Source organism: Zosterops lateralis (genome assembly GCF_965231275.1).
Source record: "Zosterops lateralis genome assembly, chromosome: 24".
In the NCBI taxonomy this organism is placed as follows: Eukaryota; Metazoa; Chordata; class Aves; order Passeriformes; family Zosteropidae; genus Zosterops; species Zosterops lateralis.
In genome coordinates, this window is record NC_139784.1 from 2,832,327 (window position 1) to 2,859,747 (window position 27,421).

Consider the following 27,421-nt stretch of genomic DNA (forward strand, 5'->3'; position numbering starts at 1 on the left):
CTGGGATCAATGAACATTGAACCAATTAATTTCCCTGGGTTTTGACTGTATAAGTACAAGAAAAATCTAGTGAAAACCACATGTGATAGAAGGATTTTCTCTGCACAACCTGGGCAATGCTTGGATGAAATTATTTCTGTTGCACATCTTGCCCAGAATGAAGTAATGCTTTCATTTTCAAACACTAAAAAATGCTGTTGGGGAGTTTTTGTTTTTCCCCTAGTTTCAGGGACAAGACCAGCCACAATGTGAACTTCAATAAAACTTTTGAAGTCATTTCAGGAAAATTTTCACCTCTAGCACATCATATTTATTTTTCCTCCCCTTTGGTGAGCCTCAAACATAAGAGTGTGGTATCTGACATCTGTCCTGCTGAACAAGTCAAAATGCTGAGAGCTCTCTCCAGTGGCAGACAACATTCAAAGCATCCTGAAAGAATAAACCTCTTTCCAAGATGTTACACAGGAAAGCATCGTGAAGAACTCCATGAGAATGGGCAATATGAAATAGCTTTTTGTACTGCTGAATCTTTCTGTTTTCTTATACAGCATTAAAAATACAATGTAATAATCATGTTCCTGCATCTGCTGGATGTCTTACCTGTTTTGTACCCTGAAATACTAAAATGTTCCTGGTAAAATTAGATTGACTGATGTAAACTGAACTTCTTTCTCTGATCTCTCCTGCTACCTTCTGGCCAAAGTGTTTATCGTTCTCACAACATTTTCAATGTCATGAATTCTAGTAAATAGCTCAAACAGGGAGAAAACCCACAAAAACTCGACCAACCAAGGAAACCACCCAAAGCCCTCAAGAAGTGTTGTGTTTGCACATGGCACAAATTAAACTTCTTTGCTCTTCATTGGCATTCTGCCCCTGCCAGCAGGTGCAGTTGGAAACTCTTGTTAAGTGATACAGAGGCTTTGGAAAGTCCAGCATCAGGAAGCTGAAAGTGCTGAAGAACTGAAGGTAGATTCAGAAAAGCTTCATTTGAATGTTCAAACTAAAGCCGGGTTAGAGCTGGAAATGATTTGTAACAGAAGAAATGGAGTAGAATCAGAGAAGCACTTGCAGCACTGCTTTTTAAAGTCCATAGAAATCTCCATCCCAAATACTGCAGGAGTCCTACACTTGGGCTTCCTGCCTGGGTTCTGTAGAGATCAGGCTAAATCTCTTAGTAAGTCCCCATTCCTGACTTGTGATCACAATGCTGTTTTCTGTTTGATTTTGCCTTGGATTCACAGGTGAGAAACTGTGGTTTTGCTGAATTCTGGGACAAGCCTTTCTCCTTGCCAAATGTCAGAAAATACTGGAGGGAAGGAGAATGGTGGTAATGAAATGTCGTTGGTCAGAAATGACAGGAGGAAACCCAAGGCACAGCCAAGTGAGCACCACAATGTGTTGGTAATTCAGCTACAGACGTGGTTTGATCAGGATCTTATTCAGGATGCAGTGAGTGATGTGTGCCCTGACTGGGTGTAGGAACGAGAACTCTGTGGGGTTACATTCATGACATCTTCATTACTGCATTTCGGAAAACCTCCCATAAGCAAGTCATCCACTTAAATATGAGCAGAAGAACTCAGGAGATGCAACAGAGAGCTGAAATGGGCATGTCCATCACAGAAGCTCATTAGGAGGATGGCTAATTATGTGACTGCAAGGGCAATGTCTCTTTCTTTCTCTCCCTTATGTTTCAGTCAGTAGATACGGTCTGAACTGAATATTGGGAACCTGATCTTCCCCTGCAAAACTGCTCAGGACAGGGGAGTGCAGTGCTCCTGGGAATGTCTGTCTTTCCGAAGCACAGCTTTGAAAATCGATATCAAATGTGGGATTTCTCTAGGGAGGGCCTTAGCTGATTCCTGGCTATGCCAAAGCCTCCCACAATCAGGGCACTTCCTCTTTAGTGACCTGTATTGAAACATAACCAGCAAGGAGACAGAGTAGAGACAACCCAGCCCTCATTAAGTGGCCATCTCCAACAGGCATTTTTCACATACAGTTTTACAGTCTGTGGCCATGGTGTTCCACCTGCTTGGGAGCACTGCTAGATCATCCTTGAGAGAATCCCTTTGGTTCCACTTGACAGGAGTCACCTCCAGAGGCTGAGAGTTTCTGTCCTCTTCCCAATCCCCTTTGTCAATACCCCCAGCCCTGCACAATATCATCATGAGGAGCACCTACAGGAACAGGCACAGGGTGAGGTACCACAGCCACAGGAACAGCCCAAGCAGCATTGTCACCTGTGGCCCCACATCTGATACAACTCATGCTTAGATCAGGTGTGTTTCCAACCCACTCTGGGCAGATCTGTTCTTATCCCAAGCCTTCATGCCTCACACTGGATGCCAAATAAGGCTGTTGTGGTTTGAGAATGGTATTTCCCAATTTAGTGTTGCCACTGACCCACTCCAAACCAAGTCTGAGGATCTTGCAGAGGGTCACAAAAAGTGTGAATATGGACAGGGCTTAAACGAAAGATGGGAACCTCACCGGGTGACAGACATCCCGAGGAGAGACCCAAGAGCTTCAAATTGTGCTCCTCTTGCCCCACCTCTCCCCCTCAGTGCTGTCACAGACAGAGGGAGGGACCAGGAGGGACTGGGCCTGAGTGCAGTGCCAGAGGCACAGGCAGGGCAGGTGTGGGCAGAGCTGTTGTGCAGGCAGAGAGAAGGTGGAGAGAGGCCAGAGAGAGCGGGCCTGGCCATGTGGAGTGCCCTGTGCGTGGGCTTCTTGCCCATTGTAGGTAAGTGAAGGCAAGGGCTGCTGGCCCCAGGAGCTGAGCGTGGCCCTGTGCTCTGCAGGGCTCTGGGCAGCTGTGCTGAGCGCTTGCAGCCGCTCCTGTTCCCTGCCTCCAGCTGCCCAGCCATGCCTGTGGAGCACGGGGAGAGCAGCCCTGCTCCTCTCCTGCCTCTGAGCTCGGCACCTCCATCCAAGCTGCCTCCTCTGCAGCCTGGGCACACGCAGCCCACCTCCCTGCTGCACTCCCATCTTGGGGCCCAGCGCTTTGCCCTGCCACTGGACACTCTGCTCCTGGGCCAATGCGGCCCCTGTGGCACACACCAGCTGGAGGATGGCAGCACAGGGACCAAGCCCCATTGCGTGGGACAGGCTTTGTCTTTGCTGGCCTCATCTAGAGCAGTTTCAGGGACAGGAGAGTGGCTTCCTTACCATCCTGTCTTGGCAAGGACAAAGGGATATGTTCCCCCATGATGCAATCCTGCATGGTTCTTTGGGGAAAATCAGACAAAGGTTCTGGTCTGAAAGGGAAAAGGAGGGAGGGAAATGTGTGATCTCCTTCCTTGTGAGCCTTGAGAGCTGCTGCCAGCTGTGGCCATCTGTGTCAGCTGGCTTCAAAGAGGAGGATTTTTTCTTCCCACTGGTCCAGTGCCATTCCAAAGCCCCACCAGCATTGCCCTGACCTTTGGTGAATCTTGGAGTGATCATGGCTTGTTCTTGCTCTCTGCAGCAGTCACTGGGCAGGTGTCCTTGGAGCAGCACCCCAGGGAAGTGACTGTGCGAGAGGGAAATGAAATCACCTTTGAGTGCACCATGAGGGAAGGTTATATGAGGAACTACTTAATGTTGTGGTACCGTCAGGTCTCACAGGGTGCTCCAGAATGGATTTGGAGTGGCCGTTACAACTACAGAGAAGGTTTCCAAGATCGTATTAAAGGATCACTTGATGAATCCGAGAACAGATTCACACTGCAGATCCTTGCAGCAAAGCAAGGGGATGCAGCAACTTATTACTGTAGAGCAACAATCACCCTGGAGCAGCTCTGCAACAGAGTGAACCAAAAACCAACAGATGGGGAAGACAGATCTCTCAGCATTTATTTCTAGCAGCTGCACCCAGGGGCACTTCTCAGGCAATGGCAGGTGCAGGAAACATCCCTCTGGCTTGGTGGCAATAAAAGGCACTGGCAGGAAGGTGTCGTAGAAGGGCTGGTCCCATTGATGGTGCAGCAGGATCTGTTCTCGAACTGCAGAGGCTGTTTCGGGAAGTGCAGGTTTAGTGCACATGTCCTGGGATTCTGTCCAGCACAGCCTCATTTTGCCTCTGTGCCTTGCCTTTCCTTCCAGCCCTCTTTCCTCAGGGACTCTCAGCCTTGACTTGGGAAGTGGGAATTGTACTTAGACACATTTACAACCTCCTACAAGGAGACAAATTGTCTCGCTGAGTGAGGAGAGAGTGGATGTTCTGCATTCTTCATCCATTTGTGCTTTCAGCAATGATTTCCCTGTGAACCTTCTTGACAAAGTCTTTTATTGTGGACTACAGAAGGGCTCCCTGACATGGATTGTGCAAGGGAACATGTTCCTTGTTGCAGCCTCTCCCCCTGGGATCTGGGATACAGAATTCTTGAAGGCTGATCTGGCTACTGAAGCCTGAGGTGAATAATGCATTCAGGAACATCAGCCCTGTCCCATGTCCTGTGTCACCTGGTCCCCATCCCATTCAGCAGTGGGACCACCTTTCCCCAGCCTCGTTTGTCCATGCAGCCTCCTGGCATGTTGACCTGACTCCTTGCTCACTGGGGAGGAATCTTCTTCAGCTCAGCACTGCTGACACTGGGGACTGCTGTGTCCCCTGCTGGGCTCCCAGGCCTGGGAAGGACCTGGACAGAGGGAAACAAATGCAGTGAAGGGTGATGAAGACAAGGAAGGGAACAGCTGACATATAAGGAGAGCCTGCGAGATCTGGGTTCATTTAGCATTGAGAAGAAAATGTTGAGGGGGATCTGACACTGTGTTGAAATACCTGAGACTCTGAAAGTTCCATTCTTGAGGACATTCAGAACTGAACAGGACAAGGTTCTGGGCACCTACTGCCCGTGGCCCCATCAGGCAGCTCAGCCCCACACAGCTGCTCACCCAGTCACCCTCACTGAGATGGGGGAGAGAAACAAAAGGGTGGACTGGGGAAATGTGTGTTGTGATAAAAAGAGAGTTGAATAATTAAAGCAAAATCAACACACAGAAACCAAAGAACATCAAGACTGAAATCCAGAATCAACACACAGAAACCAAAGAACATCAAGACTGAAATCCTGACTTCCCATTGGCACAGAGGAGCAGCAAATCCGGCTCCTCCTCTGCTCCCCTTTCCTTATGCCCCTTCTGGCTCTCCAGAAAGAACAGCATCAGGTCTGATAGCCAGACAGAGCCTTTATGAGGGAGTTTGGGGACCGGGACCTGTGTCTGCAGCCTCACAGAACAACAACACACCCTAAGTTGTGACACAAGAACACACACCACCAAGACAGCAAACGACAGAAATACAGAAAACAAACCCATGCTGAATAGCTCTCCTCACTCCTATCTGTGTATCCCGTTTACCCACTCCAAATCTCTTTTCTGTCATTTGCAGTTTTCCCTGTGCCTTTCCAGCTTTGAAATTTGCAGCCTGAGCAGGACACAGGGTTGTCTCAAAACCCTTATAGCACAACTTATTTCTGGAAGTCCTCAGTGAAAAAAGCTGAAAAAGGTAAGAGCTAATGCAATATTCTCCGGCTTACAAGAAGAAGCAGTGCCTGAGATGTTGTGCTCTTTCCTCAGGGCTGCTTGGTCCTGATCACCCACCTCTAGACAGCTCTTCCCAGCTCAGAGTGCCCCTGACAAGAGAAAAATCAGTAGATGATTTCTCCTTCAATAAAACCAGACACTGAACGAAGTCCAGAAGTGGAATCAGCCAGAATCCAAGACGAATTCCAGCCTCTGCATGGGGCCTGAGTTCCAAAGAATGAACTTTCCTGCACCACTGTCCACTTGTTTGCCCCACCAGCACGGGACCAGGGTGTAGGGATCCAGCACAGGACAAGTATTCAGGGATTATGTGAGCCAGAGGTGCTGATCAGGCACAGATCTGAGCTGCTTTTCTCTGTACCAGGATCTGCCATGGACTAGGTGAGAGCACACCGTAGGCAAAGTATAAACAATAAATTCCCTTTGTGATTCCCTTCTCAGCCTCCTTGTGTCCCTGCTCAGGTGACAAACAACTGACTGAGGTGGCAAAGTCAGTTTTCTCCCTGGGCCACATCAGCTGCACAGACATGAGTGTGCCTGAGAGCCTTTCACAGGGTCACAGAAGGAGTGACTTTTGAAGGTGCCTCACTTCTACAAAGAGGACTTCAGAGCAACATGGGGAAAGACTATTTTACACAGCCTGCAGTGACTGGACAAAGGGTAAGAGGTTGAAACAAAAAGGTAGATGCAAAAAAGAAATTGTTTAAATTTCGGGTGATGGCAAAGATGGTCCTGAGAAATTGTATCTGCTCCAAACCTGAAAAGAGACTGGGCAGGGCTGAGCAGCCTGATCAACTTGCAGACATCTGTGATCATAGCAGGAGGGCTGGACTAGATGGCCTTTAAATTTCACTTCCAGCCCTAACTATTCTGTGCTTTAAACCTCGCTGTATTTCTATCCCTTGATGAGGGAACATCTCCCCCGCCCCAACCTCAGGTTTCCTCTTCTCCACGGAAAACAGTCCCAGCCCTCTGAGCCTTTCCTCACGCACGAGCTCCTCCAGTGCCATTATCACCTTCCCGGCCCTTCAGGGGCCTCTCTCCAGCAGATCCAACTCCCTCTCCTGGGGCAGTCCAGACGTGCCGCCAGTACTGAAGTGTGGCCTCAGTAGTGCCGAGGAGAGAGGGGCCATCACCTCCCTGGGCTGCTGGCAGCCTTTGGCCCGAGGCAGCCGCGGATGGCAGGGACCTTCTGAGCCACGAGGGCGAATTTCTGGGCGCGTCGGGCACGAAGCCCTCGGGTGCCGGTGGCAGAAGGCGCTGTCCGAGCGAGCGCCGCTGCTCCGTGTGCGCGGCCCGGGCGTGGCCGGCGCTGCTCCTGCCCGGCGGGGCGGCGGCGCCGGGGCCCGGGGCGGGTGTGTCGGGGCGGGCAGAGGCGCCGGCGCTGCCCCGGCGAGGCGGGGCCGGGCGGGAGCGGCCCGAGCGCGGCTCCGCTCGGCTCCTGTGCGGCTGCCGCGGAGCCGGGGCCGGGCACGATGGCGGCCGGGCTGCGGCCGGGGCTGCTGGCCTTGGCCTTGGCCTTGTGGCCCGCAGGTGAGAGCCGGGCGGGGAGGGCAGCGAGCCCGGCCCGGGGGAAGGAGCCACAGCGAGAGGGACAGGCAGGAGCAGGAGCACGAACAGGGAGCGGGACAAGGGAACAGAGGTGGGGAAAGGACAGGAGCAGAGGCGAGGTCGGGAACACAAAGGGGCTGCGGGCCGGGGCAGACACAGGGCCAGGGGCTGCGGGCCGGGGCTGGCGGCTGTGGCTGTGCCGGGCCGGGGGCACCGGGACACCGGGACAAGGCCTCGGTCCGTGCTCGTTCCGTGCCCGATGGCTGCGCTCTCCCTGCGCAGGGCTCTGGGCACAGCTGAGGCTGCAGGAGGCCGGCGGAGGGCTGCGAGCGCCCGGGGACTCCGTCACCCTCTCCTGCCATGGATCCGGATTCACCTTTGATCATTATGATATTTGGTGGTACCGTCAGGCTCCCGGAGGCAGCCTGGAGTGGGTGTCCTTTATCAGCACTCTCTCTGTCAATAAAAGTGCACCAGCAGTGGAGGGTCGACTCTTGGTGTCCAGAGACAATTCCCGGTCCGAGTCATCGTTGTCCCTGTGGGCCCTGGGCCCTCAGGACTCTGCCTGGTTCTTCTGTGCCATTTCACATAGGAACAGGAAATCGAGCTGTGCTTTAACACAAACGTGCTGGGGCCTGGAGCAGGCTCCGTGACATTTGGAGATGGACAATTCGGGGGTAGCTCAGGGCTGTTCCCAAGGAATCCGGGGCCATCACTGTGCAATACAGCTGGTTCTCCCCTATCTTTCAGAGCTCCTTTCATCACAATATCATGTGGCCTACCTGAAATCCCAAATACAGTGGTTTATTCTGTAGAGGTGGTTCCAAGGGCTTCTCTCACCCACCACCTTGGTCACTCTTCCTGGCTTCAGCCACTCTGTGCATTCCCTTGATTTCCTTCTTAACTGGGGCCCTTGAAGTTCCTCAGCATTGAGAAAAACTTTGCCAGCTTCCTTTGACCCTTTTGGGGGCCATCTCCTTCCACCACTGAGAGCAAAGCACTGGGCCTCATTTTCTTCCAGGTGGATTTGGAGGTGATGAGATCCAGGCAACAAGCTCTGCAGTGTTGTGGCCAGCAGGGAACACTGGCACCCTCTGTTGCACTTACAGCTCCAAAGCGTGCTGTATTTATGTGGGCTGGTATCAGCAGCATCCTGGTGAACCCCTGCAGTACCTGCTGCAGTGCCAGGCCCGTGGCGGCTCCTACAGCCACACAGCCCCTTTTGCCCACAGGAGGTTTTCCTGCCAGGCTGACGAGAGCTTTGGGACACTGACCATCAGTGGGCTGGAGCTGGGGGACAGTGCACTCTGTAACTGCACCTGGAGGGAGCACAGTGAGATACCTTGGGGTGTGCCTGAAGTACATCAGCTTCCTCCCCTCCTGCATGTTCATGGGGGCTCCAGCCCATGCAGGGGGAGAGTCAGTGAGTGGGCTGTGCCTGGGGGTCAGAGAATCGAGGTCCCATTGGTCCTGGGTGCTCTTGGGGGAGAGGAGTGGAGGGCAGGGGAGAGAGAAGAGAGGACTTTTTCCATTTAAAGAGAGCTGCAATGATTGTCTAGTCCAAATGCTGAACCACTTTCAATGCTGCACAAAAGTTGCAGCTTCTTTCAAATGACATTGTCCAAACATCTCTTAAACCCTGACAGGCCTAGGGCACTGACCACCTCCCTAGGATATCTGTGTCAATGTTTCACTATTCCCTCAGTAAAGAAATGCTTGCTAATATCCAGCCTAGACCTCCTCTGGTGCAACTCCTGACCACTGTCACACAACCTATCACTGTGTACCAGGGAGAACATCTCTCTCCTCTTCCCCTCCTAAAGAGGCTGAGAGGAGAATGAGGCCCTTGGCCTCCTTTATTCTAGAGTAGACAAATCCTGTCTGGCCATGCACCCAACTGCTTCTTTTCTCAGCCTCAAGCCCCCATTCTCAGTGGGTTTCTCTACCCTCTTCATCTCCTTCTCATCCCTCTTCATCAACCCCTGTCCTAATGATCCCCATCAGAAGGCGCCATGTCCAAGTACTCAGGGAAAGAGGGAGGAGGGTAAGGATGCAGACAGTCTGTGGCTGAATAGTGTGGAGTGAGGCAATGCTCCCCAGAAGGGTGGTGGCAGTCAGGACAACGACACTGTCAGGGCTCAGAGCTGTCCCCTCCTATGGTCACAGGGAGAGCCCTGGGTTCCTGCTGAGAAGGAGGACACAGGGCAGGGAGTATCCTGGCTCTGCTGAGCAGCCTGGTCCCTGCAGACTCCTGGGTTCCCTTTGCTGATGGGCAGGGCTGTGGGAGGGCTGTGACAGGAAGAGGCAGCTGGAGATGTGTCATCACTGAGGAGTGAGTAGGGTGCTGGGCCAGAGTGCAGGGAGCAGGGTGAGGAGCACTTTGGCTTAGGGGTGCCCTGGCCAAGCTGCACTGAGATCCTGGGGCATCCCATATGGGAACAGCAGCTCAGCAGAGCTGGGGCCAGCAGGCCAGGGGAAGAACCAGCTGACAGCGTCCCCACTCAGCTCCAAAGTCCCAGCAGCAGCCTGCGAGATTTCCTGAGAGAAAGGCCTGGAGACACATCACCTTTTGCCCACCACTGCATTTCTTGCCAAACAAGCAGTCTGTTCTTGCACCACACAGGAGAGACAGCCCCAAGAGCTTTAAGTTATGCTCCTCCTGCCCCACCTCTCCCCCTCAGTGCTGTCACAGACAGAGGGAGGGACCAGGAGGGACTGGGCCTGAGTGCAGTGCCAGAGGCACAGGCAGGGCAGGTGTGGGCAGAGCTGTTGTGCAGGCAGAGAGAAGGTGGAGAGAGGCCAGAGAGAGCGGGCCTGGCCATGTGGAGTGCCCTGTGCGTGGGCTTCTTGCCCATTGTAGGTAAGTGAAGGCAAGGGCTGCTGGCCCCAGGAGCTGAGCGTGGCCCTGTGCTCTGCAGGGCTCTGGGCAGCTGTGCTGAGCGCTTGCAGCCGCTCCTGTTCCCCGCCTCCAGCTGCCCAGCCATGCCTGTGGAGCACGGGGAGAGCAGCCCTGCTCCTCTCCTGCCTCTGAGCTCGGCACCTCCATCCAAGCTGCCTCCTCTGCAGCCTGGGCACACGCAGCCCACCTCCCTGCTGCACTCCCATCTTGGGGCCCAGCGCTTTGCCCTGCCACTGGACACTCTGCTCCTGGGCCACTGCGGCCCCTGTGGCACACACTAGCTGGAGGATGGCAGCACAGGCACCAAGCCCCATTGCGTGGGACAGCCTTTGGCATTCCTGGCCTCATCTAGAGCAGTTTCAGGGACAGGAGAATGGCTTCCTCACCATTGTGTCTTGGCAAGGACAAAGGGATTTGTCCCTCCATGGTGCAAATCCTTCCTGCTTCTTTGGGGAAAAATCAGGCAAAGCTTCCTGTCTGACAGGGAAAAGGAGGGAGGGAAATGTGTGATCTCCTTCCTTGTGAGCCTTGATAGCTGCTACCACCTGTCCATCTATGTCAGCTGGGTTCCGAGAGGAGGATTTTCTCTTCACACTGGTCCAGTGCCATTTCAAAGCACCACCAGCATTGTCCTGACCTTTGGTGAATCTTGGAGTGATCATGGCTTGTTCTTGCTCTCTGCAGCAGTCACTGGGCAGGTGACCTTGGAGCAGCACCCCAGAGAAGTGACCGTGCAAGAGGGAAATGAAATCACCTTTGAATGCAGCATGAGGGGAGGTGATATGAGCAGATACTTAATGTACTGGTACCGTCAGGGCCCATGGGGTGCTCTGGAATGGATTTGGAGGGGCCGTTACACCTATAGAGAAGGTTTCCAAGATCGCTTTAAGGGATCACTTGATGAATCCAAGAACAGATACACACTGCAGATCCTGGCAGCAAAGCAAGGGGATGCAGCAATGTATTACTGTGGAGCAACAATCACCCTGGAGCAGCTCTGCAGCAGAGTGAACCAAAAACCAACAGATGGGAAGACAGATCTCTCAGCATTTTTTTCTAGCAGGTGCTCCCTGGGGCTCTTCTCAGGCAATGGCAGGTGCAGGAAACATCCCTCTGGCTTGGTGGCAATAAAAGGCAGTGGAGGGAGGGGTTGGTAGAAAGGGCTGGTCCCATTTATGGTACAGGAGGATCTGTTCTGGGAAGTGCAGAGGCTGTTTGGGGAAGTTCAGGTTTAGTGCACATTGCCTGGGCTCCTGTCCAGCACAGCCTCATTTCTCCTCTGTGCCTTGTCTGCAGAGCCATGGGATGATGGAGATGTGTTGCTGTAGCTTCCAGAGTGCTGTGGTGGATGGAGCCACACAGGCTGTTTAGGAAAGCCAGATCAGCAGAGATGACATTGCTCTGGGTGGCTGCTACAGAGCACTTGATCAGTTGGAAGGAGTTTAGAAGGGAGGGTGAGGTGACTTTGGTTGTCCTGCAGGTGCTCAGCAAGCTACTGTCTCACTGCCCCTACTCCTCAATTGGACAGGGGGAAAATGATGAAATTGAAGCTTGTGGGTTGAGATAAGTACAGGGACATGTTGTAGGAGATCCAACATGGGCAAATACATGGAGTTGGAGAAACTAATTTCATTTTTTGTGGATCAAATCAGAATAAGAGAATGAGAAGAAAAAGACACATCAGAAAACTTCTCATGTACCCAATCATTGCACAGGTATGGTGAATGCAACTATCAGTTAATACCACATTTTCTCAGCCACTTCTCCCTTCTCCTGCCCTTCTCCTTCTCCAGGGTGCTGAGTCCACTCCAGAGGAGACACTTCTCCAGGAATTTTTCTACTTTGGTTTTTTGCATTGACTGCAGTTCTTCACAAACTCCTGCAGTGTGTGTCTGTAGTTCATAGTGCAGTCCTTCAGGAACAGACTGCTTCAATGTGGGTACCTGCAGGTTGTCACAGAAAAGCTGCCATGACATGGGCTACTTCTTTCATGAGGCCACAGTTCCTGTCAGGAGCCAGCTCCACCATGAGCTCTGCATGAAGTCTCAGAGCTGCTCAGGACATACCCAGTTGCTTCTGTGTGGGGAACTCTATGGGCTGTAGGGTCAATATCTACTCCACTATCACTTGGCAGCACCTGGTCTTACATGGTCTTCACTGTGCACATCAGGGTTGTCTCCTGGCCCTCCCTCCTCAGTGACACTCAGCATGGCTTTGGGCAGTGGGAATCTTGCTTAGCCATGTTTACAGTGTCCTACAGTGAGACAAACGGTCTTGGTGGATGAGAAGAAGGTTGATGTTTGTGCTCTTTGTTACACTGTGCTTGCAGGAGTGACTTCCCTGGGAAAATTCTTAACATAGTCCTTTGTTATGGACTAGAAAACAGCTCAGTTCCATGTTTTTTTCAGGAGTAGATATTGTGTGCTCCGTCTTCTTTCCTTGGTCTCTGGGAAATGGAATTCCTGAAGGCTGGTCTGGCTGCTTAAGCCTGAGGTGAATAAAGCATTCAGGACCTCAGCCCTGTCCCATGTCCTGTGTCACTTGCTCCCCATCCCATTCAGCAGTGGGACCACGTTTCCCCAGCCTCCTTTGTCCATGCAGCCTCCTGACATGTTGACCTGACTCCTTGCTCACCGGGGAGGAATCCTCTTCAGCTCAGCACTGCTGACACTGGGGACTGCTGTGTCCCCTGCTGGGCTCCCAGGCCTGGGAAGGACCTGGACAGAGGGAAACAAATGCAGTGAAGGGCCATGAAGAGAAGGAAGGGAACAGCTGACATATAAGGGGAGCCTGGGAGATCTGGTTTCATTTAGTACAGACAAGAAATTTCTGGCAGGGAAATTTGTCACACAAACTCCTTGTAGTTCTCCAGAGTTGACCTTTAGTTTCTGCAAGGGAAAAAGAAAGAAAGAGCTTCTAGTCATCATTTCTGAATTGAATTTCCTCTCATCTACTCTGCCCTGGATTGCAGCCTACATTAACAACCTGTGGCCAGGAATAGATTTGTCAAGCTGCAGGAAGCAGCCACTAGATCAATCAAATGAGAATGTTTGTTCTTCCCCTTCTTTCCAAGGGCATGTGTTTAGCTAAATTATAAAAAAGGAACTTCTCTTGATAATTTGCCTCTAAGCATCCTCCCATGGGAAAGAACTTACAGCCATTGCAAAGGAAGCTTTCTTCTCTGCCTGAAGCAAATATCTCCTGCAGGGATGTGAATGCACCTGTGGCTGAGTCTTGCACAGGATCACAGAAAGAGTAAAATTGAAAAATGCTTCTTTTAAACAATGAATGCTTAAAAATTATGGAGAAAGGCTTCTTAATACAGGCTGCTATGATGGGACGAGGGGTAACAGTTTTACACAAAAAGATGACAGATTCAGACAAAATAGAGGGAAGAATTTATTTTTTTTAATTATAGTGATGAAATCAATTGCTCCCTAAAATTGTGTGTGCTCCAAACCTGAAAGCATTTAAGATCAGATTTAGTGTGGCTTGAGCAACCTATTTATCTTGAAGGGCAGGTGTCTGACAAGGAATGTAGGAACTTCCCTTGGAATGGAAAATATGACCCCCTTCCCTCCAAATCATTCTAACTTTGACATTATGGGGCTTTCTGTCAAAGAAAAACAGTTCTTTACTAGTATGCATAAGAGCTCAAACAAATAGCAGCAACACTGGCAGCAACAACAAACAGCCCCAGACCCGCAGTCACAGCCTTCTCCCGGCCCCGGGCACTTTCCCCTTTGGTGCCATTCTGGTCACAGCCAGCAGGGGCGCTGGTGGCTCCCAGCCGGGCAGGGCGGGTGCACTGATTCCCCCGAGCCTGCAGGGGGCGCTGTGGGGTGAGCTCAGTCTCATCTCTGCATGGGAGTAATGGCAGGTGGGCAGGCAGGAGAGATGGAGAAGGGCCTTCCTTTACAAACCCCAGGGCAACTGGTCCCAGGGTGCCTCTCTGGATGGCAAAATGTGCTGTAGCAGGGACCTTGGAGCAGCGGCTGAAATGGCACAGGTGAACACACCCCGGGGGGGCAGACAGTGTCAAAAACTCCATAGCTGCACCAGAAGCAGCGGGATGTTGGGCAGACATCACGGATATCAGGTATCAGGTTAAAGTGTAGCAACAATCCCTGAAGCAGTGACAGAAAACAGCAGGGCTGGGCAATGGCAGCTGGGCTCTCGTGAACAGCTGGGAGATGCACCCTCCAGAGGGGGTACAATGTCCGGGTTCCAGGTTTCCCCTGTGTCACTCAAACTGATGGTGAGCATTGTGGAGAATAAAGTCCCAAGACACCTGTTTATGGTAAATATTTTTGAAGTTAATAGTTTCTTCTGTTAATTGGTATTTATTAATTGTTAATGTTCCTCAGTAAAGTTTAATTACAGTTTTTACTGTACCTACTTCCTCTTTTCCATCGGATATCACTTCTGCTGCTCCCATAAAGGATGTATGCTCAAGACCATATGCAAGTTTAGAGTCCGGTACCAGTCAGGACCCGATGACAATGAGCCAGAATAAAACCAGAGATTGGGAATAAGTGCTCTGGGTCAGGAGAACCATAAGGAACTCCACACCAATCAGAGCTGGGTCTTACTTCATCACCATAACTTGAACAGAACTTGACCAGACAGACACCCCTAGACTACGACTCAGCAAGCATCTTCCTAGGGACTCCTGCAAGGACAGAAGGCCCAGATCCGCCATGTGACAGAGCTGATCTCCTCCTCCTCTGCGCCGTCCAGGTAGCAGCAGTGTTGTGCATGTGCCCCTCGAGCTCTCACCCAGGCTGTTTTTAATAAAGGCTTTTCAAAGGGAGCTGGTCTCCTGGCCTGTTTTTAACAAGCGTCCTTCCCAGTGATATCAGTTGTAGAAGAGGAACCAGTCCAATGACCACTCTTACGAGCAAAGGCTCAGCCATGGCAGGAGGAGCAGTAGAGGCCAGAAGTCCATGGTGGTTGTGAATTTTCCCCAGAGCAGCAGCCTGGCACCAAGACTATGACTCTCTCTCCTCCAATCCATACAGCCAGAGCCAGGGAGGAGATGAGCTCCGCTCTGCATATCTCAAGAGAAAGCTCTCCAGTTAAGAGGTTAGCCAACAGCACCCTTCTCCATCCTCCCGTTCCCAGTCAGATCTTTTGTATCTAAAAGTATTGTCATTATCATCTCTTAAGCAACAAAAGGGAAAAAATTCCCTGAGAGGAAGAAAAGAAAAAGGAAAAAATCCTAATCTCCAACACCTGTTAAAGTTGAAACCATCCCTGATTGTTGCAGAAGGATTACACTAAATGACCTTTCAATTTCACTTTCAACTCAATCTATTCTGTGATTCTACACTTCTCAAAATTTCTCTACATTGAGGAGTCATATGATGGCCCATGTCAGCTGCAGAGATGTGAATGTGCTTGAGAATCTTTCATAGGATCGCAGAAGGGGTGAATATTGAAGATGCCTCACTTAAACAAAGAGGGCTTCAGAGAAAGATGGTGACTTTTTAACAGAGCCTGAATCAAAAGGGCCAAAGGGTAAGTTTGACACAAAAAGAAGATTGTAGTGGTTTGAAAGCAAAACCAGTGAGACACTCCAAGTTAGAAATACAATTTAACAGGAAGAGGGAAAAAAAGAGGTAAAATAAAATAAATGCAATAGTAAAAAAGACCACTGACAGAGTCAGAATACAATCTGATAGCCTGTCAGTCAGGGTGTTCGAAACAGTCCAAAAGTAAGCCCTCCTGGAGTAGCAGATGTGGTCTTGTTGGAAGTTTTGTTGGAAGAGATGGTTCTGTAGGGAAAACAATCGAGAGATGGGTCTGGTCTCCCTTTGCGGGTCCGGTGGGAACACTGGTTGTCTGGTGGCACTTGTGGGTCCTTTTTATCTAGGTGGAAATGGTTTGGCTTCTCGTCCCCTGGGCAGAGCATCTCACAATAGGATGCCGTAAGATGTCATGTCGTTGGTGAGCTTTAATGGCCCATTAACAGAAGATATCCCCATGGAGGTAATAGGAGGGTGAACAGAGATAAGAAACAATGCCCCACCCGTTTTTAACAGCTGGCTTGTTATCAGAAAGGCAGTCACCCCCTCCCTCCTGGAGTTACAACACATAAAGAAAAACCACCTCCTCAAACGGGTTTCAACAGATGGAATAGAATAAACATTTCTTTTTGGTTACAAAACCCAAGACAGAGATGCAAGAAATTTATGTGGAAGAAATTGTTTATCAAGAGGTGTTTGCACCTTTTTTTATTTGTCCTGCTGTTGGAAAACATACCAAGGTTAATTTTTTTTTTTTTAAATAACTTTAGTCAGGTTTGTTTGCCTTTGCCCAGGCATAAGAGAATTGAAGTTTCTTTTCAGGACATTGTTCCACCAGGCGAGGCCTGATGAACTTAACATCTCAACAGACTGGGAGCAGCACAGAAGATTCACAAAAGGTAACGACCATCAAAGGCCATCAATGACCATGAAGGAACCATGAACTCCAAACATCACCCCTGGCATGGTCAGAGACACCTACTCTGGGAAAGGAGAGAGAGGAATGAGGACATAATTAGCATCAGAGGCCAAGATAAATTCATAACCAATAGGAAACCAAATACTAAGAACTGCATTTGGGATCAATGGACACTGTACCAAAGAATTTCCATTGGTTTTGAGTGCATAAATATCTGAAAAAATCTGGTAAAATTCATGTCTCATGGAATGAATCTCTCTGCACACACAGGCTATGTGTGGATGAAATGATTTGTTGCACATCGTGGCCAGAATGACATTCTGGGCAGAATAAAGTAATGTTTTCATTCTCTAACTGTAGATATTTTGGAATTAGGTTTGAACTACCCATCCTGGGCCCCACGCCAAGGCCAACTGTGAAGCCTGTGGCATAGTAAGAAATTAGCTGGTGAAGTGGTGACGCACTTAAAATTAGGTATTAAGGTGTTAGTGGGAGATAGTGGGTTTTCCAGGTGTTAATAGGTATAGTTATTAATGTGAACCCTTAAGCCACCTTACGGAACAAGTGAAACATTATCTATTTACATTCTTTCTGTGCTTTGTGCCAATGAAAATGTATCTGTATTTGTAAACTATCTAAAAGAGTATATAACCTGCCATTTTAGACTAAATAAACAGAGAATGTAGCATTAATCATAGTGATTTGATCTGTGTTTGCTCCTGTCCAGCTTCCCATTTATTTTTAAGGGTCCACTCACTTTATCTAACACTTCAAATGTTTTTGGAGTGGTGTGTGTTTAGTTTCATTTCTTAAATGTATGTTGTTAATGGTTTGTTCTAGGTACCCCTTAAGTTCATCCCTATATGGTTTACCACAAGTTACAGTTATTTGTCAATCTTTTGTTACATAACCCCAGGTCCTGTCAATCTCATTAAGGCCTCTCCCTGCATCTAGAAAGTTCCAGGGAGACTGTCATGTGATTAGCCAGGATCCAAGAGTTCCCTTCTTCCCCTCAAGGATTGGTTCCTTCATGCTTGAGATCACACCCAGATTTACCTTATTCGTTCCTTCCCTAACCCTTCCCCTTTCTCCTCTCCTGTATAAATCTGTTGTCACAGGGCAGTCTGTGCTCTGCTGAGGCGACTCCCTGAGGTTGAGATCGCTCCTTTTGGGGCACCAATAAACTTCCGTGGCAGACTCCTCAACAGAGTCCTCCTTTCTTCTTCACCATAATCACGCTTTGCCAACGCTTAACCAAGAGCTCATAGTGATATGAATAAGCTTTACCAAAGAAATAGTTGAAAGTTGTGGGTGTTTAATATTCTATATTGTTGTTCAGTATTTCATGTTATTGAGTTCCAAGTTGTCAGTTCTGTGTTCTATGTTAACAGTTCCGTATTCTCTGTTAACCCCTTGTTCTGTTTCCGTTGGGTGACTGTCGAGCCCTGCTGCTCCCCAAGATGGTGACTGGAGGTTTATGCAAATCAGCTGCCGACTGAACACCATCCAGACAGAAAAACCCCAACAGACAACAAGCCAAAGTTTGAAATTAAGAACCAGAAAGGACATGTTACAGTCAGGAGAGAGGGCCATCATCCCCCAGCTTTGCTCATCTTGCCGTGACCTACCTGAGACTGGCCCAGAGTGACACCCCTAGACTTTTGAGCCAACTGGGACTTCGGGTTTATCCAGCGAGGACGGAAGTCCTGGCTCGGCCCGCACTGTGCCCCAGCAGGAAGAGCTGCACCTTTCCTCCTCTGAGTCACCTCAGGGAGCAGCGGCAGCATGTGTGCAACCCGTTGGGCCCCCCTCCCTATGCTGATTAATAAAGGCATTAATTAAAAAGAGAAGAAGGTCTCCTTGCCCTGTTTTTATCAGCAAGGTTTGCCTGCATAACAAGCCGTACCTTACTTGTCACCGGTGCCAGGGCCAGCTGAGGCAGGTTGGGAGGATACGGGAGGACACCGACTGTGACAGAGGGTTTCTGTTTTTCCTGTAGTTTTGGTGACAATGTCAAGGGTGGAACAGACTGGAAGTGTCACATCAGCACATTCCACAGCTTTCCTACAGGACTCAAGGAATAAGGAGACAAAACCAATTTGACACACTCAAGGGAACAGCAGATGGACATGCCCATGTTACCAATGGGAAACAGCAGCACTGCTGTGAAACCAGTGGCTAGAAATGAAAAACACACCTCTGTCCTTGGGAACAACAAGAGTGCAAACAGGATGAAATCATGCTATTTGCTTTTTGTGTGCCTCTGAGAATTAGGAAAATGCTCCACAATTCCAGGCTACCATTAATCAATATGATTAGGGTAAGATAAAAATGAAATTAAAAGCCAACTTCAGTCAAATATAACAAAGGCAAACAGAGTCAATTAAAGCACCATCAGCAGAACCAAAATGATTTCTGAATAATTCTTAAACATGGACTGATTTTATCTTTGGCATGCAAATAGGCTTTGAGGAGAGAAATGCTTGAAAGAATAGAAAGATTTAGAAAATACAGAATGAAAATAATTCGAAAATTAATAACCCTGAGTTATGCTCCCCAGAAAACCTTAAACTATTTCACCCTAACTCTCTTGTTGTATGTTAAAAGACCCCCAGTAATCAGATCCTCTTTGTGAGAAACTTCTAACAGGAATATTTCTTTCCAAAGTGTCAGAGCAGTATTTTAGTGAGATTAACACTAACAGTCCACTCTGCCAAAAAAACCAAGGATGATATTTTTTTTTTTAAGTTGAGAATCCTCTGGAACAGTATTAGATGTTTAGAAGGAGAGCAGAGTAGAGGGACAAGAAAACAAAAGTCAGCATTACAAAGACATGGAAGAGGAGACATTACATGGCACTGGAAAAACCCACAAATGTTTTTGTAGAACCATCTAGCACAGTGTGAACTACGTACCACAGTGATTGGAAACAACTGAACCACCACACACAAACTGTCTCCCTCCCTTCTCTTGAAGGGAGGAAACATGGTGGCCCTACCTCATTCGTCTGTTTTTCCTCAGACAACTCTGTGCATATCCACCAATTTGATTCCCAGAATTACTCAAGTAGACAAAAACCCCTCCTATTTTCCGAAGACCAGTTTTTTCATCATTCAACCTGAGATCTTGGCCCTTGCAAACTACTCATTTTAGACATTTGATCACAAGCTCCAGTTGAACAAGTGGGCACGCACCTTCTTTGCTTAGATATTTTCCATTTAAGTTCATCATGGTGTTTGTTTGTTTGTTTGTTTTTGTCTCAGAGCACAGAGGAGGATTTGGGGTAAGAATAAAGATGCTTTCAATTTCAGACCCAACAATAGCCAGAAGCAGATGCTCGAAGAACAAGACCTGGAGACCAGAAATGGCACTTCCTATTAAGGCTCTGTCCACTAGACATCAGAAGAGGGACTGATTAATCTCTGGTTGCTTTGTATTTTCCCTTTATGAGTATATTCAAGAGCCCTTTGTTCATCATTTTTGACAACTAACACAATGCTTCATTCACTGCTTTGTCAATAGGAACCATTCTTGAGGGTCAAGGAGCTCATCTCTGAAAATGAGCAGCTCTCCTAGACCCCTCCTCTGTCCAGGACCATAACCCAAGGGATTTCTCAAAGAAGAACCCTGAAGAGCCCAGATTCTGCTCTCCTGAAGCACAGGGCTCCAGTCCTGTTTTTGAATTGCTCTCTTCTCCCTGGATCCTGAGCTCAAACAGTGCATGGTCACTGCAGCCAAGGCTGCCTCCACCACCTCACATCCATCACCAATTCTTCCTCACTGGCAAGTAGGAGCTCCAGCTCTCCAGCCACCTGTGTCAGCAAGTTTGCATTAGCACACTGCAGAAAACTCCTGAGTGTGTGTGCTCAGCTGTGCTGTCCTGCGACCAGACACTTGAGACACTTCAAGCACCCCATGAGGACCAGAGCCCAAGAATGTCTCATTTGTCCCAAGAAGGCCTTGCCTTTTTCTTCCCATTCCTCTCATGTTATCCATCCATATTTCTGTCTTGGAGATGGCTTAAATTCCCTATCCATTTATCGTTTTAGGGTTTTTTTGTGTCTAGAATGGTCACAGCATCCACTGGGACTGGGAGAAGCATGATGAGCGAGGGGCAGTGGGGAGCCTGTGAGGGTTGAGGGCAAGAGGCTGCTGCTTTTTTGTGGTGGGGGTGCTCAACTCAGGAGCCTCAACTCAGGAGTCTCAACTCAGGAGCCACACAGCAAAGGCATCTGACTGGAATTACTGTTGCCCTGTGGGTTTTGCCTGTTTTTCTTTCTTTCTTTTCCTTCCGAAGGGTGACTGGGACTAGCCAGCAAGTTTCTCTACTCCTTTGTCACTTGGGAGCCCAGAGCCACTCTGTGCTGTGTCAGGAGCCGGGAGGGCACTGGGCCACTCCTTCTGCATGTCAGCCTGACCCTGGGATCAGCCATCACTGGTGAGCTGCCCAAAGGAGCAATCCCCTGCCCAGACTCACTGTTGTCTGCCAATGCGCCAGGGATTTTTGCATGACTATAACTCGATATCCTGTCGCTGCCCAGAAGCCTGCAGCTCCTGCCACAGCTTTGGAGTTTCTCCTACGCTTTGTTTACCACCCTGGTGTGCTCAAGTGCACTGTTACAGCCTGCTGTTTCAAGGTTCCTGCCAGAGCCCATTTTGTGATCCAGAGAGGGACCCTGGGACCAGTTGCCCTGGGGGTTTGTAAAGGAAGGCCCTTCTCCATCTCTCCTGCCTGCCCACCTGCCATTACCCACAGGCAGAGACGAGACTGAGCTCGCCCCACAGCGCCCCCTGCAGGCTCGGGGGAATCAGTGCACCCGGCCTGCCCGGCCGGGAGCCACCAGCGCCCCTGCTGGCTGTGACCAGAACTGCACCAAAGGGGAAAGTGCCCGTGGCCAGGAGAAAGCTGTGACTGCGGGTCTGGGGCTGTTTGTTGTTCCTGCCAGTGTTGTTGGTTTATTTGCCTTGTTATAAATACACATAGTAGTAAAGAACTGTTACTCCTTTTCCCATAGCTTTGCCTGAAAGCCCCATAATTTAAAAATTACAACCTGGAGCAAAGGGGGTCTTATTCTCAATTCCAAGGGAAGTTCCTGTCTTTCTTGGCAGACATCTGTCTTTAAAACTAGGACAGCCACCACCACCTGTGTGAAGCAGCACAGGCAGCAGATGGAGCAGCCACAAACTCACAAAGAGTACATTTTCTTCCATGACTTTGCTACCCCAGGGGGCACACATGAGCAGCAGCCAGGCAGGAGCAAAGAGAGACACTGACATCTAAACTGGGTCCATGCTAGAGGATCCCTGGAGGCATTTCGCCCTGGACTATCGAGGGTAATTCCCAGCCAGAATGTCACTTGAGAAATTTACCATCCTCCTGAGTCTTCTGCTTTTAATCAATTCCTCCCAACATCCCCTTAGACAACCTGCTACGTTTCTTTACTCCCATCACAGTATCATGAGAACGCACAAGGAACAGAAGTAGGGGGAGTAGAGTGCATTGGAAGAAATGCTTTGAACCAACACAAGAAGTATTGATTATTTCCCTGCTTTTTATCCAGCTTAACTTCCTCAGACTTCTCAGAGCTGTCATGTACCCCCAAGATCTTATTTACAGCTCAAACTTTCTGATACTATTTCAGTTCCTTCCTTGAATGCCATACAGTGTTTCTTCATGTGGTACGTTGGGTCTTAAACCACTTAAGAAATCATGTGACTACCTGTATAATCCAGAATTCTGGGTAGTGAATCAGAGACAGTTTTTGTTATGAAATATATCACTGTGCCTTGGGCTGGAGTACCACCACGATGATATAAAGAGCCTAGGGACCTATACAAAAAACAAAAAGATGGAAAAAAGGTGAGATATTTTGGGAAAGAAAGGAGAGGGGTTACTGTAATGATTAAAGTGAGAAATAGGAACCTTCTGTCTATATTGCCTTTTACCCTGGAAAGATAAAAGAGCTCATGGGGATTCTAAAAGGTAGAAGAAAGGCAGAAGATGAAATTTCGATACTCCATCAAGCTATTTGAAATCTATTCAATTAACCTTTTTTGCTTTCCAGTTTTGGAAGTAAATTTACCTCTGGATCCTCTCATGGACTTGCACCCATGGATAATTAGGATTAATGGCTTTTCATCTCCTGTTTTTACAACACTTTTGAACACCACCAGGAAAGAGTGAGTTATTAGAATAAGTCTCAGCAGTGTGTATACAGCTAAGGTTATATTTGGACCAGGGACGACTCTCACAGTTATACCAAGTAAGTGACATTTTTTTCATTCTAAAACTTCACTTAAATTTAAGGTTGGGGTGAAAGAAGGAATTTAAAGGCTTGGGTTCACTGAAAGACTTCAATCATGCCTTGAGTGCACTCACTGTCCAGCCAGGCTTTCAAGCCAAATCCTCCACTTGGATCTGCTCAGCAAGGTTTCCCAGGAACAACTGGGCTGACTCTGCAGAGCACCATTATTCCATGATCCCCAAACACCAGCAGGGCGCTATTTAGCATGTGATAACAGATTCCCACTTTGGGCAGCACTCTGGCTCCAATTTCCTGTCCAGTGTCCAATTCTCCAGTGGATTTCCACTGCCTGACTTGGGGCAGGAATGCAGAGCTCAGTGAAAAGCTCACAGTGGTGAGGAGTTTGGAGACAGATCTGGAACTGCCTGGTTTCAGGAGTTCTGGTTTGACACTGGCACCACACTGACCGTGTCCCCAGGGAAGTAATTGCACTGCCCTGGGGACAGAGGAGGAAGGAGGTTAAATAGCCCTGGGCTTAAACTCTCACAAGAGCCTCATAGCCAAGAACTCCTGGAATGAAAGACAATTGTTTCCCAGATTGTGTGGGTTCTGAAAAGACCTCTCTGGTGAGTAGGGATTATGAGAAACATCAGTTATTCCTATCTTTATTTGGAATTCCATGATGGATGATAAAGGTGCATGTCACCCCAGGGTTTTCTAAAGGAATGTGAATGTTGGGGTGGCAGAGGGTTCGTGATGTTTATCAGCATTATCTTAAAGATTCAGGTGCATCCTTCCTGAATTGTTGCTGCTCTTTCAGAGGTCTGCATGTCTTTAAAGTGCTGCAAGAACTTCTCATGTTGTTACATGGCTAAAACCTCCTGCTCTCCTTCCAGAAAGATGTGGGCCTGCCTTGGGTGCTGCCCAATATCTGTCCATATCTGTAGAATATGTTACATGGGAATAAATGTGTATTTAGGAACAATCTCAGTGCACTTCCAATTCCAAAGGGACAAAGCAATGCTGAGATATCATTCTGAAGAAAGATTTGTTCTTTCCATGTTCATCCATGATTTTCTTTGTTTAAAGACAAAATATATTGAGAGCTGAACAGAGACTCTGGGATTCTGTTTGACAGTATAAAGACATTGAGCCTTAAGTATCAACATCCCTTTTGAATCAGCTGAAATATTTAGTAAGTTGAAGCCAAAATTTCCAGGATGTGAGCAACCTCCCCCTTCCGGTTTTGAATTATTTCGGGAGCTACTGATTTGCATTTTAAGGTCTTTAGAGCACAAATACTTCATTATCCAAACTTTTGCAAATTCCCAAAATCAAAATGACATAAAATAACAACCATTAGTGTCACTGTGGGACACTCCAGGCATATTCTGTTGAGGCTCATTGAAGGGCAGAAGGGTTTTCCTTTCGGTTCAGGCTGGATAATTCCAGATCAAGCATTCATTGAAAATGCTACAGCTCATTACTTTTTAGAGTATATGAATCCTCTGTTAACTTTAGAACACTAAAGCGGAGGAAAAGTGCAACTTTCCGCCCAAATAAATGGTCAGAACAGAAAACACAAATCCCTTCCAGAAGCAAGTAGTGGTAGGAATTCATGGCTGTATGGTCAGGTCATGCAAGCTACTGGGACTTGGGGGAGGCTTCTGGGGTCAGATAAAACAAATCCTCGGCTCTCTGAACTACAAGTGCACTGGGTACATTATTTCTTGCTGATGATCTTGCCCAGGCAGTTATTGCAGAGAAGCAGCTTGTTTGTATTCTGGCTGTTAGGAAAGCCTGGAGAGGAGACCACATGAAAAGCCTTTCAAGGTCTTCTCAGAGAACACAGAATGCACAGGACTGACAGGCTCTGGCCAACCATGCTACAACACCTGGGAAGGCAATGTTGGATTTCTCTTGGCTCTCTGGTTGCTGTGGGTGTGGACAAGTGTGTGGTTCTGCCTGTTGCATCAGGAGAGCCCAGCCACGGAGTTCTGGCAGAGCACCATGTGGCTTTCACCTCAGTTCCTCAGCAGTGGCATAGGGCTGATGGGGAAAGGCTGTAAAATCAGAGCCCCTTGATCAAACTTCCAGCCGTAGCCTGGGATGGACAAAATGTTAGACCTGAGGGATCTCTTGAGCTGACTGCAAGGCAGACACCACGCCAAATGAAAAGCCTAATGGACCTTTCTTTACCCAGGAGACCCCTCAGGATGCTCCTGTAAAATCAGACACATAAATCTTTGTGGATGTGTCTGACAGCCTTTCATAAGCTGAGCCCTTCCTGGCAAGGAAGGCTGCTGGAGGGTTCCAATCAGTTCCATGTTTTTACTCGAAATCAAATTGCTAACCTGAGTTACGTCCTGACATTGGTTTTTGAGATCACCCTTGTTTTTCCATATATGATTTGAGCAAGAGGCTAAGGTATTTTCATTAAAAAAACATTCAAAGTACCTCAATGATTTGTTGGCTTCTAAATTCTTTTGACATCAACAGTTTTCATGTAAGACAGCTGGGTGTGAGTTTAAGCAATCTTCTTTCCTTACTTGGACCTCTATTGGCAAAGAATAACTACATAAAAGACAGTAAATGTCAATGTTACAAATTAGTCAAAGATGGAGTATATGTGAACTTTTGGTCACTCAGAACTTGGGCAAGCCTGCAGTAAAATCAGTCCTGTCCAAACCTTGCTTTTCTTTACAGACATGCCAAACACTTCTGTGCCTCAAGTCATTGTGATGAAATCAAAGAAATTGGAAGAAGGTGGCAGCTCTGGGAAAGCAGCTTGTTTGGCAAGGAACTTCCTGACAAAGAACATCAGCTTGGAGATGCCCTCTGAGGAGGTTGTATATAAACAGAGCACATCCATTCTGACATCAGAGGGGTTGTACAATGCAATCAAAGTGATCAAGGTGACAAAAGGCACAGAGGTGACCTGCACGGCCAAATTCGACAACAGCACGATAACAACAGAGCCAGGTACAGTTTGGTGGCACAGCTGTCACTTCTTTCTGGAGACAGTGGCCTGTGGGGCTTTGTGTTCTCCTTCTGGACACCACTGCCCTGGGCAGCCAGCAGAAATGACAAAGACATTTGGTATTTCAGCAGGGAGAGCTGAAAGATGTTTCAAAGCATCTGAAAGAAATGGGTTCAACTGTTTAATTACTTGGAGAGACCTTATTTTGCAAAGAAGATCAAAGGCACAATCTATTTGTTCCTAATGTGAATTTCCTTATGACTAAATATCTTACCCTGTAGCAGCAAAGCAGATGCAGCACAAGCTGGGACAAACTTTGTAAAACCTAAAAAAAGTTAAAGATTGGGTGCTTTATGAGGGTTTTTAACTAAAAAAAGTTTTATATGTTGTGGGTGGAATTTTTTGTAGCCCTGATGGTCATTCAAATGGTAAAACCAAACGAATGCAAGAATGCTTCTTTTTCCTGCATCAGCATGGAGAAATTTTCTTCTTAAATTAATGTTGGAATTAATGACTGATACCACCTGAGCCCCAACTTTCCTGAAGTTCCAGGAAATGTCACATGATCATTTCTTTAATCTCGCATAAAACATGGACATACTGTAAATTGCCTTTTATTTATCATTTCACAGAAGAGGAGGCTGAAGAACCAGTAACAGGGGCCAGTGCCAGGGTTTGCAACAGCACAGACCCCTCAGCACAAGGTGAGTTACCCAAACAGGCTGTGAAGTTACATTGCTCTTTGGGGGATAAAGACATGGAAATGGATTTTCTCCAGGGGAGAGGAATGAGAACACAACACATTCAGCAGACACAGGCTGCTGTTCCAAGGCTGCTCCTGCAGTTACACACAAGCCCCAGGAAGCAAAAAGCAATGCAGACAGACCCTGGGCTCCCCTGTTGTTGCCGTGTTCTCTATCGTCTGTTCCTTTGCTGCTCTTCCTTTCCCTTCAACTCTCACCTGTGGATTTTCCCACTTTCTTCCAAGATCACAACATCAAAACTCAGACCATGATCTCTGCCCTCTTTTCTGGTCACTGAGCAGATGCTGAAGGGCAGAGAGTGAACATGCTGTCCATGGCTGTGTTGGGTTTGAGAGTCCTGCTGGCAAAGAGCATCGCTGTCAATACCCTCATGAGTATCAAGTTGTTTTTTTTCTGAGGTAAGGGAGCACACAGGTATCAAACAGTGGTTGTTGGGATCAATTTCATTAAATGTAGTTTAAACCTCTCTTTGCTCTTCCAGACATGGGGAATGAAAGGGAAGAGAAACCTAAAGCAGAGCAGGAAAGAAGGTGAATCAGCAGCACAAGGGCCTTGAACAAGCAGGGGCAGAGCTGCTGACAGAGACCACCCAGGACACAAGGCAGCACCTTTCCCTGAAGACATTGAATACTGCTCACTCCTGCCTGGCCAGCTGATTTACACTGAACAGTTTGAAGTGCTTTTGCTGTTTCCTCTTCTCTGAGGACTGAGGAGAGTGGATTTTTCCTTTTCCTCCTGCTAAGCAGATCTCCCCACTCTTCTGGCATTTGCACACAAGTGCCCAACCTGCTTCAATAGCTTTGAAAACTGCAATGCTCCCTCCAGATACATGGCCTTTGAAAAGCACCTTTCTCAGGCATGGTGTGTTACTGCCTGTGGAACTGGAGTATTACTGCTGAGGGAATTCAAGCCCAGTAGTTGCCTTATAACACTTGGGTTTAGATAGCTTCAGAACAAATAATGTGTATTGCAGATGAGAAGATCTGTGTAGGATCCAAAGTGA

The 27,421-nt window shown here is 48.3% G+C and overlaps 1 gene segment (V, D, J or C); it reads left to right on the top strand.

The window, feature by feature from the left end:
• Positions 1-7,007: 7,007 nt before the first annotated feature.
• Positions 7,008-26,815, top strand: LOC310918818 (T cell receptor delta constant-like). The segment is given in 6 exons: positions 7,008-7,065; positions 7,366-7,513; positions 9,765-9,943; positions 25,381-25,656; positions 26,287-26,358; positions 26,700-26,815.
• Positions 26,816-27,421: the final 606 nt, after the last annotated feature.